This window comes from Cherax quadricarinatus, chromosome 68 (assembly GCF_038502225.1).
Source record: "Cherax quadricarinatus isolate ZL_2023a chromosome 68, ASM3850222v1, whole genome shotgun sequence".
NCBI lineage: Eukaryota > Metazoa > Arthropoda > Malacostraca > Decapoda > Parastacidae > Cherax > Cherax quadricarinatus.
Genome location: NC_091359.1, coordinates 11,800,401 through 11,817,366, shown reverse-complemented (window position 1 = coordinate 11,817,366; position 16,966 = coordinate 11,800,401). Strand labels below are relative to the sequence as shown.

At 40.7% G+C, this 16,966-nt stretch overlaps 1 long non-coding RNA gene across 1 annotated transcript; it reads left to right on the top strand.

The window, feature by feature from the left end:
- Window positions 1–16,067: 16,067 nt before the first annotated feature.
- LOC128697615 (uncharacterized) lies at window positions 16,068–16,758 on the top strand. Its single transcript, XR_011393915.1, has 2 exons — window positions 16,068–16,103; window positions 16,269–16,758. It is a non-coding gene; the product is annotated as an uncharacterized lncRNA (long non-coding RNA).
- The last annotated feature ends 208 nt before the right edge of the window (window positions 16,759–16,966 follow it).

Sequence of the window (16,966 nt, the reverse complement as noted above, 5' to 3'; positions counted from 1 at the left end):
CGGCCCAAAGTCATGGCTGGTCCTGAGAATTGACGAGATTGAGTTGTAGGAAGACCAGATAATCTACAATGCCGAAATGAAGACAAGGGCTACTCATAACTGACTGAAGCTGTTATCCATCAAGAGAACATGTCCTGCAATTGTCTATCTCCGGCCACATGGATGGATTCACCAGGTCCCCGTCGTATCCATTTAAGGTCTCTCCCTCCTCCATCGATCCTTCATAGTGATAAATAGCCTTCGACAATTGAGATCATGGTGCTATAGCACACAAAGAGTAATAGTAAATAGAGTAAAGTCAGAGGCGGCTACAGTGAAAAGCTCTGTTCCACAAGGTACAGTACTCGCTCCCATTCTGTTCCTCATCCTCATATCTGTCATAGAGTTGCAAGCCGTAGCACTGTGTCCTCTGCGGATGACACTAATTTGCATGACAGTGTCATCCATCAAAGACACTGCAAGTCTCCAAGCAGACACCAACCAAATCTTTAAATGGGTCACAGAAAACAATAAGAAGTTCAATGAAGACAAATTTCAATTTTTCCGCTGTAGAAAACTCGAGGAAATTGAAACTATATCGGAGTATAAAACAATTTCCAACCACACAATAGAACGAGAAACAAATATGAAGGAACTGGGAGTGATAATGTCAGAGAATCTCACTTTCAAAGATCACAATAATGTATCCACCACATCTAGGAAAATAATTGGATGGATAATGAGAACCTTCAAAACTATGGATGCAAATCCCATGATGATTCTCTTTAAATCGCTTATTCTCTCTAGACTGGAGTATTGCTGTACACTAACGGCCCCTTTCAAGGCAGCGAAATTCCAGACCTGGTGAATATACAGAGAATTTTCATGGCACATATAAGTACTATAACGCACCTAAATTACTGGGAACGGTTGAAGTCCCTTGATATGTACTCCCTGGAACGAAGGCGAAAAAGATGCATGATAATATACACTTGGAAAATCCTAGAGGGATTAGTCCTAAATTTGTACACGAAAATCACTACCTACGAAAGCAAAGGACTTGGCAGGAGATGCAATATTTCCTCAATGAAAAGCAGGGGCACCACGAGTACACTAAGACACAACACTGAGTGTGAGGGGGTCCAAGACTGTTCAACTACCTCCCAGTATACATAAGTGGCTGTCTTCAAGAAGGCGCTGGACAGGCACCTCAAGTCAGTACCTGACCAACCGGGCTGTGACTCGTACGTCGGTTTGCGTGCGGCCAACAGTAACAGCCTGGTTGATCATGCGCTGATCCACTATGAGGCCTGGTCAAGAGCCGGGCCGCGGAGGCGTTGACCCGAAACCCCGTCCAGGTATACTCCAGGTATCATCAGACTCCTCAACATTCCACTACCTCTGCATACACCCGGGATTTGGTTCAAAGTTGGAGGTGGCTTTGAGAAGAGACGAGTTGTGGTAAGTCAAGCGGCATCCAGAATACCGGAATGAGATGCATCACTGAGCGTAGCTAACTGCGACACCACACGATCATGTTCGTGTGTCTACTAGACAGCATTGTCATACCTTTCAGGGTTTAACGCCTAGTCTGATTATATTACTTTCATTATTAAACCACATGAGCAGAAGAAAACCTTTCTCGCCACTACCATACGGTTTACAGAACTACAATACAAGGAACAGCTGTCATCCCACTCCGACCACAGGGAGCTTTTGAGGTGGTGGGGGGAGGGTCATCATCAGATAATGACTCGTTTCAGGATACTGTTTCTCCGTCCTGACGAATACATTTGCCACTCAGTCAGGGACCCCTCGTGGTGTGTGGTCGTGTGGAAATACTTTATCTTTTGTGCTTAAAAAAAATCTTCAGGTCTGACAGCATGATATGTTCGGAATTAGACCATATTGACATATGATGGTACTGGATGTTCATAGAACTACTGTAATCACTCATTTGTCCCCCGACATTCCTAGCCGTATCTGATATTGCTAACATCTACTTTCACGACAAGTATCTCTCCATATCTCTCAAATTAAATTAGTAAATTCATATCAGGTTGATGGGTATTCCTATGTCACGTATATGAATGGGATGTAGATGTATCTTTTATTAACTTCACTCTATAGTCTCGAGATTATATATATATATAAGTAGTGCTGAAGGCGGCTGAGCGGTCCCTGCGGCTGAGTGGTCTCCTCCTGAAAGGGGTGCGGCTGAGCGGTCCCTTCCTGAGCGGTCCCTCCCGAAAGGGCTGCGGCTGAGCGGTCCCTTTTTCACACCTATGTGCTAATGACCTTAACCCCGCCCATGGCCCCCCGCCCACGACCCCCGCCCACGACCCCCGCCCACGACCCCCGCCCACGACCCCCGCCCACGACCCCCCACCCGCGCCCCCCCGACCGTCGCGCCGACCCACTGGCCCCGCCGCGCCCTCGCGTCCCGCCCGCGCCCCTCGCGCCCCCTCGCGCCTTCTGCTGCGCCTTCTGCAGCGTCGTCCGGATCGCCCCCGCGCTCATGAATTTTTTTCCGATTTTTTTCAATTTTTTTTTGAATTTCATTTTATTGTGCTCTCCATCTCCTCGGATCAAATTTTTGAGTTTCCCCCTCCCACTTTCACCCCCATCCCAATTTTTTTCGAATTTCATTTTCTTATGATCTCCTCGGATCAAGTTTTTGAGGTTCCCCCCCTCCTTCCACCCCCATCCCAATTTTTTCTCGATAATACAAAGTATCCATCTCCTCGGATCAAGTTTTTCTCGATATCAAAGACTCCAATTCCTCGGATCAAATTTTTTCTCGAAATCAAAGTCTCCAATTCCTCGGATCAAGTTTTCTCGAAATCAAAGACTCCAATTCCTCGGATCAAGTTTTTTGGAAGTCTCCATCTCCTTGGATCAAGTTTTCTCGATAATACAAAGACTCCATCTCCTCAGATCAAGTTTTTTGGATTCCCCCCCCTATGGGGTTTCGAAATTCTTATGATCTCCTGGGATCAAGGTTTTCTCCTCCATCTCCTCGGATCAAAGTTTTTTGGATTCCCCCCTCTGGGGGTAAGCATTCAAATGAACTCCTCCTATGGGGCATGGTACTTTCTCTTACTACAGGTCTAAACAAGTGTGACGTCAGTATTCCTCTCATTAAGTTAAATGAACTAAAAAGTGTGTTTACTCGACGGTCAGTGACGTCACGTGATGACCTCACGCATACAGGCTGAATCTTGTCGACTTCCCCCTATGTCAGTGACGTCACGCGATGACCCCACACACAGACTGAATCTTGTCGACTTCCCCCTACATATTTCATATACAACATAGGGAAAACATTTTCACTCTTAACCCAGGATAATCCAAATAATTTCACATTTTTTTCGTTAATACCCACAACAATCCACAATTTCTTTACAAAATACAACACAAGTCTAGACATTTTTCTCGTTTTAACTATTTCATCTCAGGTCACTCCCCACGAAGTAACCTTCTCTCTCTCCTCCTCCCCACCCTCCCGAACCCTCACACTCCAACCAACACCTCACAATTTTCACTCATAATCCCCAATTTTTTCTCGTTTTAACTATTTCATCAGAAAGTCACCACAACACCTATAACCACTTTTCGATAAATTCACTAGTCACAATTTTACATATTACGAAGTGAATACGCACACACACCTCACTTTACTTTGAACACCTTCAAAACACTCTCATAAATCATTTGAATACTCACAAAAATACCTTTGAACATTTCCAAACAACACTGAAACACTTCCAAAATATCATTTTGAATACTCCCAAATAAGATTTGACAGCTCTAATTTATCTGCACTTATACATTTCATTAAATTACAACTCATCCCCCCGAAACTTCTCCCTCAGTCTCCAGACTTCACAACATTATCACAAAAACTAACTCAAACACTTTACTTTGAACATCACCAAAAAACACCATCAATTACCTTTAAATACTCCAAAAACATCATTCGAACACCCCCAAATCACCTCTGAATACTCCCAGAACACCTTCATAAGTACTCTCATAAATCATTTGAACACATTCAAAAACACCTTTGAATAACCTCAAAACACCATTTGAGTACTCCCAAATACACCACTGAATACTACTAAAACACCACTGAATACACTCAAAACACCACCAAAATCACCAGAAACTAAGATCAACACCCACATCCCACAACCCACATCGCCCACAACCCTCATCACCCACACCCCACAATTTTTTCTCGTTTTAACTAATTTCATCAGAAAAAGTCACAACAACAACCCACAACTTATAACCACTTTTCAACAACTCTAGTTCTACAACAACACCCACAACCCACAACACCCACACCCCACAATTTTTTTTTTCTCGTTTTAACTAATTTCATCAGAAAAAGGCACAACAACAACCCACTTATAACATCTTTATCGGTATCTCTAGTTCGACAACAACACCCACAACACCCATATCCCACAACACCCACAATCCACATCACCCACACCCCACAACACACACAACCCACATCACCCACACCCCACAACACACACAACCCACATCACCCACACCCCACATTTTTTTTCTCGTTTTAACTAATTTCATCAGAAAGTCACAACAACAACAACCCACAACTTATAATCACACCTTTGAATAACCTCAAAACACCATTTGAGTACTCCCAAATACACCACTGAATACTACTAAAACACCACTGAATACACTCAAAACACCACCAAAATCACCATAAACTAAGATCAACACCCACATCCCACAACACCCACAACCCACAACACCCACATCCCACATCACCCACAACCCACATCACCAACAACCCACAATTTTTTCTCGTTTAACTAATTTCATCAGAAAAAGTCACAAAAACAACCCACTTATATCATCTTTTTTTGGTATCCCTAGTTCGACTACATTACCCACAACCCTCATCAATTACCAATTAATTCACAATTTTTTCCCCCTTCTTTAAACTGAATCTTAAATGTAATACACATTCCTCTTTGCATTACTAAAATTCTAATAAAATCCTCTCCATACCCATGTCCTTGTATCCACATAAATTGATATTATACTCGCATCAACTAATCTCACTACCCAACTATTGCGACATGTTTCAACACCATCCATTCTTTTCCTATATATCATAACTTTTCAATTCTATAATTTCTTTTTAAAATATTCACACATTACCTTTATTTTCAGTAAAATCTCCCCATATTTCATTAAATTTCTAATACAACCCTCCCCATACCCGTCTCCATCTCACCCGCATTTCTTCACATCCACTCACCCATCTCCCAACACACCTCTCCATCTCACCCGCATTTCTTCACATCCACTCACCCATCTCCCAACACACCTCTCCATCTCACCCGCATTTCTTCACATCCACTCACCCATCTCCCAACACACCTCTTCTGAACACACACAAAAATCACATTTCACATCCACAAATGCATCTCATCTCCCTTCTCAAATCCACTAAAATCACTGTAACCAAGATATTCACAAAACTCTATGACCACCTAACACACACACACACACACACACCTAACCTAACCTAACCAAACCGAACCTAACCAAACCGAACCTAACCAAACCGAACCTAACCAAACCTAACCTAACCTAGAAGACTAGAAGACAAAAAGAATGCAGATGTAATATATGCAGACTTTGCAAAAGCCTTCGACAAGTGTGACCATGGCGTAATAGCGCACAAAATGCGTGCTAAGGAATAACAGGAAAAGTCGGTCGATGGATCTATAATTTCCTCACTAACAGAACACAGAGAGTAGTCGTCAACAGAGTAAAGTCCGAGGCAGCTACGGTGAAAAGCTCTGTTCCACAAGGCACAGTACTCGCTCCCATCTTGTTCCTCATCCTCATATCCGACATAGACAAGGATGTCAGCCACAGCACCGTGTCTTCCTTTGCAGATGACACCCGAATCTGCATGACAGTGTCTTCCATTGCAGACACTGCAAAGCTCCAGGCGGACATCAACCAAATCTTTCAGTGGGCTGCAGAAAACAATATGAAGTTCAACGATGAGAAATTTCAATTACTCAGATATGGTAAACATGAGGAAATTAAATCTTCATCAGAGTACAAAACAAATTCTGGCCACAAAATAGAGCGAAACACCAACGTCAAAGACCTGGGAGTGATCATGTCGGAGGATCTCACCTTCAAGGACCATAACATTGTATCTATCGCATCTGCTAGAAAAATGACAGGATGGATGAGAAACTTCAAAACTAGGGAGGCCAAGCCCATGATGACACTCTTCAGGTCACTTGTTCTATCTAGGCTGGAATATTGCTGCACACTAACAGCACCTTTCAAGGCAGGTGAAATTGCCGACCTAGAAAATGTACAGAGAACTTTCACGGCGCGCATAACGGAGATAAAAAACCTCAATTATTGGGAGCGCTTGAGGTTCCTAAACCTGTATTCCCTGGAACGCAGGAGGGAGAGATACATGATTATATACACCTGGAAAATCCTAGAGGGACTAGTACCGAACTTGCACACGAAAATCACTCACTACGAAAGCAAAAGACTTGGCAGACGATGCACCATCCCCCCAATGAAAAGCAGGGGTGTCACTAGCACGTTAAGAGACCATACAATAAGTGTCAGGGGCCCGAGACTGTTCAACTGCCTCCCAGCACACATAAGGGGGATTACCAACAGACCCCTGGCAGTCTTCAAGCTGGCACTGGACAAGCACCTAAAGTCAGTTCCGGATCAGCCGGGCTGTGGCTCGTACGTTGGTTTGCGTGCAGCCAGCAGCAACAGCCTGGTTGATCAGGCTCTGATCCACCAGGAGGCCTGGTCACAGACCGGGCCGCGGGGGCGTTGACCCCCGGAACTCTCTCCAGGTAAACTCCAGGTCTCCAGGTAAACCTAACCGAACCATCCCAACCTAACCGAACCAACCTAACCTAACCGAACCGAACCTAACCTAACCTAACCTAACCTAACTTATCCAAACCTAACCTAACCTAACTTATCCTAACCTAACCTAACCTAACTTATCCTAATCTAACCTAACCTAACTTATCCTAACCTAACCTAACTCATCCTAACCTAACCTAACTTATCCTACTCAAATCCACTAAAATCACTGTAACCAAGATATTCACAAAACTCTATGACCACCTTGTGTTAGTTTTGGTAAAATGTCTCATGTCATAAGTGTCTGAGTTAGTTTTTGTGTTAATGTTGTAAAGTCTGGAGACTAAGGGAGTAGTATGGTGGATGTGTTGTAATTTCAGTTAATGAAATGTGTAAGTGTAGATAAATTAGAGATGGTAAATCTTATTTGGGAGTATTCAAAATGATATTTTGGAAGTGCTTCAGTGTTGTTTGGAAATGTTCAAAGGTGTTTATGTGAGTATTCAAATGATTTATGAGAGTGTTCGAAGTAATCTTGGGGTTGTTCTGTAGTGAGATGATAAAGGTTGTGGATGAGAGATATTGAGAAAAGGTGGTCTCAAATGATGTATGAGAGTGTTTTGAAGGTGTTCAAAGTAAAGTGAGGTGTGTGTGTGTGTGTGTGTGTGTGTGTGTGTGTGTGTGTGTGTGTGTGTGTGTGTGTGTGTGTGTGTTAGGTGGTCATAGAGTTTTGTGAATATCTAGGTTACAGCGATTTTAGTGGATTTGAGTAGGATAAGTTAGGTTAGGTTAGGTTAGGTTAGGATAAGTTAGGTTAGGTTTGGTTAGGTTACGTTAGGTTAGGATAAGTTAGGTTAGGTTAGGTTAGGATAAGTTAGGTTAGGTTAGGTTAGATTAGGATAAGTTAGGTTAGGTTAGGTTAGGATAAGATAGGTTAGGTTAGGTTAGGTTAGGATAAGTTAGGTTAGGTTAGGTTAGGTTAGGTTGGTTCGGTTAGGTTGGGATGGTTCGGTTAGGTTAGATTAGGTTAGGTTAGGTTATGTTAGGTCAGGTTAGGTTAGGTTAGGTTAGGATTGGTTAGGTTAGGTTAGGTTAGGTTAGGTGTGTGTGTGTGTGTGTGTGAGTGTGTGTGTGTGTGTGTGTGTGTGTGTTTGTGTGTGTGTGTGTGTGTGTTAGGTGGTCATAGAGTTTTGTGAATATCTTGGTTACAGTGATTTTAGTGGATTTGAGAAGGGAGATGAGATGCATTTGTGGATGTGAAATGTGATTTTTGTGTGTGTTCAGAAGGTGTGTGTTGGGAGATGGGTGAGTGGATGTGAAGAAATGCGGGTGAGATGGAGAGGGGTATGGGGAGGGTTGTATTAGAAATTTAATGAAATATGGGGAGATTTTACTGAAAATAAAGGTAATGTGTGAATATTTTAAAAAGAAATTATAGAATTGAAAAGTTATGATATATTGGAAAAGAATGGATGGTGTTGAAACATGTCGCAATAGTTGGGTAGTGAGATTAGTTGATGCGAGTATAATATCAATTAATGTGGATACAAGGACATGGGTATGGAGAGGATTTTATTAGAATTTTAGTAATGTAAAGAGGAATGTGTATTACATTTAAGATTCAGTAAAAAGAAGGGGAAAAAAATTGTGAATAAATTGGTAATTGATGAGGGTTGTGGGTAATGTAGTCGAACTAGAGATACCAAAAAAAGATGAAATAAGTGGGTTGTTTTTGTGACTTTTTCTGATGAAATTAGTTAAACGAGAAAAAATTGTGGGTTGTTGGTGATGTGGGTTGTGGGTGATGTGGGTGTTGTGGGTGATGTGGGTGTTGTGGGATGTGGGTGTTGATCTTAGTTTATGGTGATTTTGGTGGTGTTTTGAGTGTATTCAGTGGTGTTTTAGTAGTATTCAGTGGTGTATTTGGGAGTACTCAAATGGTGTTTTGAGGTTATTCAAAGGTGTGATTATAAGTTGTGGGTTGTTGTTGTTGTGACTTTCTGATGAAATTAGTTAAAATGAGAAAAAAACTGTGGGGTGTGGGCGATGTGGGTTGTGTGTGTTGTGGGGTGTGGGTGATGTGGGTTGTGTGTGTTGTGGGGTGTGGGTGATGTGGGTTGTGGGTGTTGTGGGATGTGGGTGTTGTGGGTATTGTTGTCGAACTAGAGATACCGAAAAAGATGTTATAAGTGGGTTGTTGTTGTGCCTTTTTCTGATGAAATTAGTTAAAACGAGAAAAAAAATTGTGGGGTGTGGGTGTTGTGGGTTGTGGGTGTTGTGGGTGTTGTGGGTTGTGGGTGTTGTTGTCGAACTAGAGTTGTTGAAAAGTGGTTACAAGTTGTGGGTTGTTGTTGTGACTTTTTCTGATGAAATTAGTTAAAACGAGAAAAAATTGTGGGGTGTGGGTGATGAGGGTTGTGGGCGATGTGGGTTGTGGGATGTGGGTGTTGATCTTAGTTTATGGTGATTTTGGTGGTGTTTTGAGTGTATTCAGTGGTGTTTTAGTAGTATTCAGTGGTGTATTTGGGAGTACTCAAATGGTGTTTTGAGGTTATTCAAAGGTGTTTTTGAAGGTGTTCAAATGATTTATGAGAGTACTTATGAAGGTGTTCTGGGAGTATTCAGAGGTGATTTGGGGGTGTTCGAATGATGTTTTTGGAGTATTTAAAGGTAATTGATGGTGTTTTTTGGTGATGTTCAAAGTAAAGTGTTTGAGTTAGTTTTTGTGATAATGTTGTGAAGTCTGGAGACTGAGGGAGAAGTTTGGGGGGGATGAGTTGTAATTTAATGAAATGTGTAAGTGCAGATAAATTAGAGCTGTCAAATATTATATGGGAGTATTCAAAATGATATTTTGGAAGTGTTTCAGTGTTGTTTGGAATTGTTCAAAGGTATTTTTGTGAGTATTCAAATGATTTATGAGAGTGTTTTGAAGGTGTTCAAAGTAAAGTGAGGTGTGTGTGCGTATTAACTTCGTAATATGTAAAATTGTGACTAGTGAATTTCGAAAAGTGGTTATAAGTGTTGTGGTGACTTTCTGATGAAATAGTTAAAACGAGAAAAAATTGGGGATTATGAGTGAAAATTGTGAGGTGTTGGTTGGAGTGTGAGGGTTCGGGAGGGTGGGGGAGGAGAGAGAGAAGGTTACTTCGTGGGGAGTGACCTGAGATGAAATAGTTAAAACGAGAAAAATGTCTAGACTTGTGTTGTATTTTGTAAAGAAATTGTGGATTGTTGTGGGTATTAACGAAAAAAATGTGAAATTATTTGGATTATCCTGGGTTAAGAGTGAAAATGTTTTCCGTATGTTGTATATGAAATGTGTAGGGGGAAGTCGACAAGATTCAGTCTGTGTGTGTGGGGTCATCGTGTGACGTCACTGACATAGGGGGAAGTCGACAAGATTCAGTCTGTATGTGTGAGGTCATCACGTGACGTCACTGACCGCCGAGTAAACACACTTTTTAGTTCATTTAACTTAATGAGAGGAATACTGACGTCACACTTGTTTAGACCTGTAGTAAGAGAAAGTACCATGCCCCATAGGAGGAGTTCATTTGAATGTTTACCCCCAGAGGGGGGAATCCAAAAATCTTTGATCCGAGGAGATGGAGGAGAAAACCTTGATCCCAGGAGATCATCAGAATTTCGGAACCCCATAGGGGGGGGAATCCAAAAAACTTGATCTAAGGAGATGGAGTCTTTGTATTATCGAGAAAACTTGATCCAAGGAGATGGAGACTTCCAAAAAACTTGATCCGAGGAATTGGAGTCTTTGATTTCGAGAAAACTTGATCCGAGGAATTGGAGACTTTGATTTCGAGAAAAACTTGATCCGAGGAGATGGAGACTTTGTATTATCGAGAAAAAATTGGGATGGGGGTGGAAGGAGGGGGGGAACCTCAAAAACTTGATCCGAGAAGATCGTAAGAAAATGAAATTCGAAAAAAATTGGGATGGGGGTGAAAGTGGGAGGGGGAAACTCAAAAATTTGATCCGAGGAGATGGAGAGCACAATAAAATGAAATTCAAAAAAAAATTGAAAAAAATCGGAAAAAAATTCTGGGGCGCGGGGGCGATCCGGACAACGCTGCAGAAGGCGCAGCAGAAGGTGCGGGGCAGGGCACGAGGGGCGCGGGCGGGGCGCGAGGGCGCGGTGGGGCCGGTGGGTCGGCGCGACGGTCGGGGGGGCGCGGGGGGCGCGGGTGGGGGCGCGGGGGGCGCGGGGGGCGCGGGTGGGGGGTCGTGGGCGGGGGTCGTGGGCGGGGGGTCGTGGGCTGGGTTAAGGTCATTAGCACATATGTGTGAAAAAGGTCATTAGTGCACAGGTGTGAAAAAGGGACCGCTCAGCCGCAGCCCTTTCAGGAGGAGACCGCTCAGCCGCAGGGACCGCTCAGCCGCCTTCAGCACTACTTATATATATATATAAGAACATAAGAACATAAGAACGAAGGAACACTGCAGAAGGCCTACTGGCCCATGCGAGGCAGGTCCAAGTCTCCTACCGGCTTAAGCCAATGCCCCAACCTAGTCAGGTCAGGTCACATTGACTTAAGGGAGGAACACGGCAACCGACCTGGTAGCACAAGCTATATATATATATATATATATATATATATATATATATATATATATATATATATATATATATATATATAATATATATATATATATATATATATATATATATATATATATATATATATATATATATATATATATATATATATATGCAAGGAATTCGCAAGAGCAGGCGAAATATACACAAACTGATCTCTGGCCGAAGGAGACTCATACCTACGAACCTTGGAACAAGGTACGCAGTGCTTTACCATTCTCACCACACTGGACAATACCTTGGAGCCTAGCTCACGCTAGACGTAGGCAGCCAGCTTTCAGGGAGAAGGCTTACAGCTTTTCATCTCATTCCCTGCATGCATCGACCAACTAGAGATTTTAATAATCTAAGGAATTCGCAAGAGCAGGTGAAATATACACAAACACTGATATCTGGCCGAGGGAGACTCGAGCCTACGAACCTTGGAACAAGGTACGCAGTGCTTTACCATTCTCACCACACTGGACAATACCTTGGCGCCTAGCTCATGCTAAATGCCAAGCGTGAGCTAGGGGCCAAGGTACTGTCCAGTGTGGTGAGAATGGTAAAACACTGCGTGCCTTGTGCCAAGGTTCGTAGGTTCGGCCAGAGATCAGTGTTTATATATATATATATATATATATATATATATATATATATATATATATATATATATATATATATATATATGCAATAAGATCACAGTAAACAGGTGATTTCAGAATATGCAAAACAACCACTCTGAAAGAATAGAGAAATTCCTAGCGCTTTGGTGACTACTCACATTATCAAGGAACATAGTTCCTTGATAATGTGAGTAGTCAGGAAAGCACTTGAAATTTCTCTATTCTTTCAGAGTGGTTGTTTTGCATATATATATATATATATATATATATATATATATATATATATATATATATATATATATATATATATATATAATCTCGATATCTTCAGATATCAACACTAATAAAATATAAATTTCACAAATAACAAGCAGTTAGTAGCAGTAACTTATGACGACGTTTGGAGCCATTCTGGCCTGATCTCATACCAAGCCGCGGGGGCGTTGACCCCCGAAACTTCTCCAGGTATAGTCAAGCCACAACTGTTGTGAAGACAAAGGTCCAGAACGGACCAAAATATTGTCATAAGTTCTTTATGCAATAATATCGCAAAAATCATTCTGAACCTAACGAAAAGCAATATATTTCATGTTATTTGTTTATAATTAAATTATTGTAAACTTATCTAAAATATATATAGTTGGATTAGGCTAGATTAAATTGCGCTTGTTATAAGGTTAGGTAAGTTTTCTAATTTTTCTTTTTTGGTACAAAATCATTAATTTTTACATTAACATAAAAGAAAAAAAACATTTCTTTAAACGTGTATGAGAAAATTTTAGAAAGGACTTAATTTTAAATGAGTTCTTGCTAATTGACCAATTTTTACCTATTCGGCACGACATGTATAATTTATTTAACATACTGGCCGTCTCCCTCCGAGACAGAGTTCTCCGAAAATTAAACACTTTCACCATCATTCACTATCACTGTCTTGCCAGAGACGCGCAGATACTACAGTTCAGATACCCATATATCTCCCGACTGCAAATATCCCCACCCTTCCTTCAGAGTGCAGGCACTTTACTTCACACTTCCAAGACTGAAATTCAGCTAACTGGTTTCCCTGAATCCCTTTACAAAATGCTACCTTGTTTATACTCCAGCATCTCAAGTCCCAAAAACCATCTGCGTCCACTCACTCCCAACACCCTCACACACACTTGCTTGGTGTCCAAGCCCCTGACTTGGAGGGTAAATCTGTGAAGGAGGGAAGGCGAGATAGAGGTCTCCCTAGGAAAGGTTGGAGGGAATAATATAGGTTTTGTGTGCGAGGGGCTTGGGCACCTAGCAGAAGTGTGTGATCAGGTTAGACAGGAGTAGAGGCAAATGGTTTTTAAGACTTGACTAGCTGTCGGAGTGTGAGCAAGGTAACATGCAGCTAGACTGCTGTTGTAGTAAGGAAGCATGATTTTCATTAGCCGATACAGCGTGAGTCTTTCTGCTATACAGTCACTGCCCTTCATAGTGTGAGGAATATTCCCACAACCAGTCGTGAGTGCAATCAACCACATCATTATTAGCTGACGGTGTATATGTTGAGATGTGTAAATCTTTGTATATACTCTCTGATCTCATTTTTGGGGATTGAAACATCTTTGTTGGTAAACAAGTGACATAAACAATGAGTGACTTCGTGTAGTCGATAAAGTTTAAACCCAATTAAAGATAATAATAATAATAATAATAATAATAATAATAATAATAATAATAATAATAATAATAATTTATTACATTCTCTGTAAGCATGAGTATTATCTTTTCCATTAATAGTTATAAAATGCATTATATAGTAATTACATTAATTACTCTAAGTAAACGGTCAAGGCACAGTCAGAAATTTTTAAAGCAGGTTTATTAGAAAATGTTTTCTTAGAGGTACATAAAGAGGACTAGAAAAAAATCACTGAACACACACACACACACACACACACACACACACACACACACACACAAAGAAAATTCAAGTTTCATTAGTAGGTCTGAATGTCACTTATTCACCTTAAATCGGCCAAGGTGGGCAGTAAACTTATGATTCAAGTTTACAGCTTTCTCATCTATATTTTTTTCCCTCAGTATTTTTCCCGTTTTTTAAATATACTGCATCTCGTTGGTATACAAGTCTAGATCTCTTCAAGGGTGTGTTGAAGCCCGGGAGAGGGGCTCTTGCTGCAAGGATATGAAGCTTTCGTTATTTTCAGGGTGAATCTTGACTGCCTACCATTTTCCAGTACTGTTTGCTCCCTACTGGCTTAGCGTTTTCTCGTAATAACAATAATAATAGTAATAATAATAAGTGATAATAATAATAGTAATAATAATACTAACAGTAATAATAATAGAAATAATAATAATACATGTTCAGTTACTGGTGGTAGGAACCTGAAGAAAATATTCCTAGTTTTAATATATTACAAGTAAAATATCTACTACGAGCTTGTAGCTGGTCAGCCTAGAGGTTTTACGAAGTCGAGAGTGGTCTTGACCTTCAGGTAGTGCGTGTGCTCTTCAGCAGCCAGTAGTGCGCCTTCTCTACCAACAGGAACGGTTAGGTTTTGACAGTCTGGCCGGGTGTAATTCTACCCTCAGGAAGGGTGCGATCTTTCTCATATCTTTACTGAACTGCATTATATATGTCACCCGCTTAACACAGCAAGCACTGAATGTGAAAGCACACGGTGACTCACGGGATACGCTAACCTCCAAGAGGATGACCACATCATACGCTGGAAACAGGTTTACATTGCTAATGATGGTAGTAAGAAATCTCTGCCGAAGATCTCCAAAGGATGGTTTTCAAAAATAAGATCCCAAGTGTTCATAGTTACCTTGAAAAGAATACTGTGAAGTGTTAATGCAAACAGTGTGTGTTATTAACAAACTACAAATGACATTCATTACTTGATACGACTCCAATATATGTTCAATGCAGCTAGCTGTGTTTGCAGAGTTTTCCTGCCTCGAGAGATGCCCAGCCAGCACGAACAAGGAGTTACCTGTTTACAGTGAGGTCAAACTGCACAGCTCTCGAAAACTCACTTTCCTTCACACAGAACTCAGAATCTAATGCACATTCAGTATAATAATACTGATATACAGTGTATATATTGTGGAGGAATACGAACCGACTTTTTGTATTTCATTGTTTCCTTTTTCTTTGTAAATAATAACATGATACACAGGCGTTTTCTCTAGGACTTTTTTTTTTTTTTTTTTTTTCTTATTCAACGGTATTCTCCCGGCCCGGGTCTTTTCCAAGAAGTGGTGACCCGGCCTTGGCTCCCTATCTTAATAGCGTAAAATTTCTGTGAAGTTATTAAATTAGATTTAAAAAGAATAGCAGAAATTATATAAATAAATATACAATCACATTAATATTACCATTTTAAGTTCATATCCTTATATATATATATATATATATATATATATATATATATATATATATATATATATATGTCGTGCCGAATAGGCAGAACTTGCGATCTTGGCTTAAATAGCAACGCTCATCTAGCCATATAGGACAAGTGAAAATTTGTGTATGCAATAATTTCGCCAAAATCATTCTGAACCTAACGAAAAAAATATATTTAACTGTGTTTGTTTAGTATTAAATTATTGTAAACAAATCTAAAATATATTTAGTTGGGTTAGTCTAAAATAAATTGTTCTTGTTATAATAAGGTTAGGTCCATAGGATTTAAACTATACAGTCGATATGATTTAAATCTAATGAATCAACTTGGGATAACAGTCCATCAGCTCAATGGGTAAAAAAACAATAAATCGGCCATTACCTTTATGTAAAAATGGGGTTTGGGTAACCCATAAAGTAGGACTTAGTCGCTACACATGTTCTGTTCATGGTCAGCCAATTAGAAACACTGAGGCCTTGTGTCGCTGGAGGGCAGAGGTGAGAATCTGGCAGGCAGTATATAAGACGGAGGCAACACACAACAGCAGTCAGGACCTCGACTTCTCTTGAGACAATGGTAGGATTCCACTTAATGGCAATTTACAGTGTGTTTCATGTCAGTAATAGTGCCCTTAATGCTACAGTATTTAAGAAATACTGAATATAATTAGTATACGAGTGTTTAATAATTTATGAATGTACAACGCAAGTCTGCCAAATATGCTTTTTTTTTTATCAACAGAAGCTACTGTTGATCGCTTTTAGTGCTGCCCTTTTGTTGGCTTCCTGCCAAGCTGGTCGTATCTACAGCCATGGCTCCTCCATTGGCATTGGAGGAGGCTTTGGAGGAGGCTTCGGAGGAGGCTTTGGAGGAGGTTTCGGAGGCGGCTTCGGAGGTGGCTCACATATTGGAGGAATATCACACGGTTATGGTAGGAGATACTATGGTGGTCTCGGTACAATCATTACTCCAGCCATCGGTGGCCTCGTTAGCTCATCGGTTAGCCATGGCTACGGCGGTCACGGTGGTATTGGTGGTTCCTTCCTTGGACACGGTGGTTCCTTCCTTGGCCACGGTGGTTCATTCGGAAGAGGTTTGTATGGTTACAGATACGGGTATGGAAAGTAATTGTATTAATAAGTACTATTCCTAAACCATCTTAATGTCGCTCTGTGTTTCAAATTATGTTCACACTGTGAAGCAACAATGTCAATAAAATGTAATTTGAAATTTTTATCGTATTAAATCCCTTTTGGTACTTCCCCATGGAAGTATATATATATATATATATATATATATATATATATATATATATATATATATATATATATATATATATATATATATATATATATATATCATGGGGATGTATGACTCACGACTCACGAATTCGTGATGACACGATTACAAACAAACCATACCACGGGCGGGGTAGAACC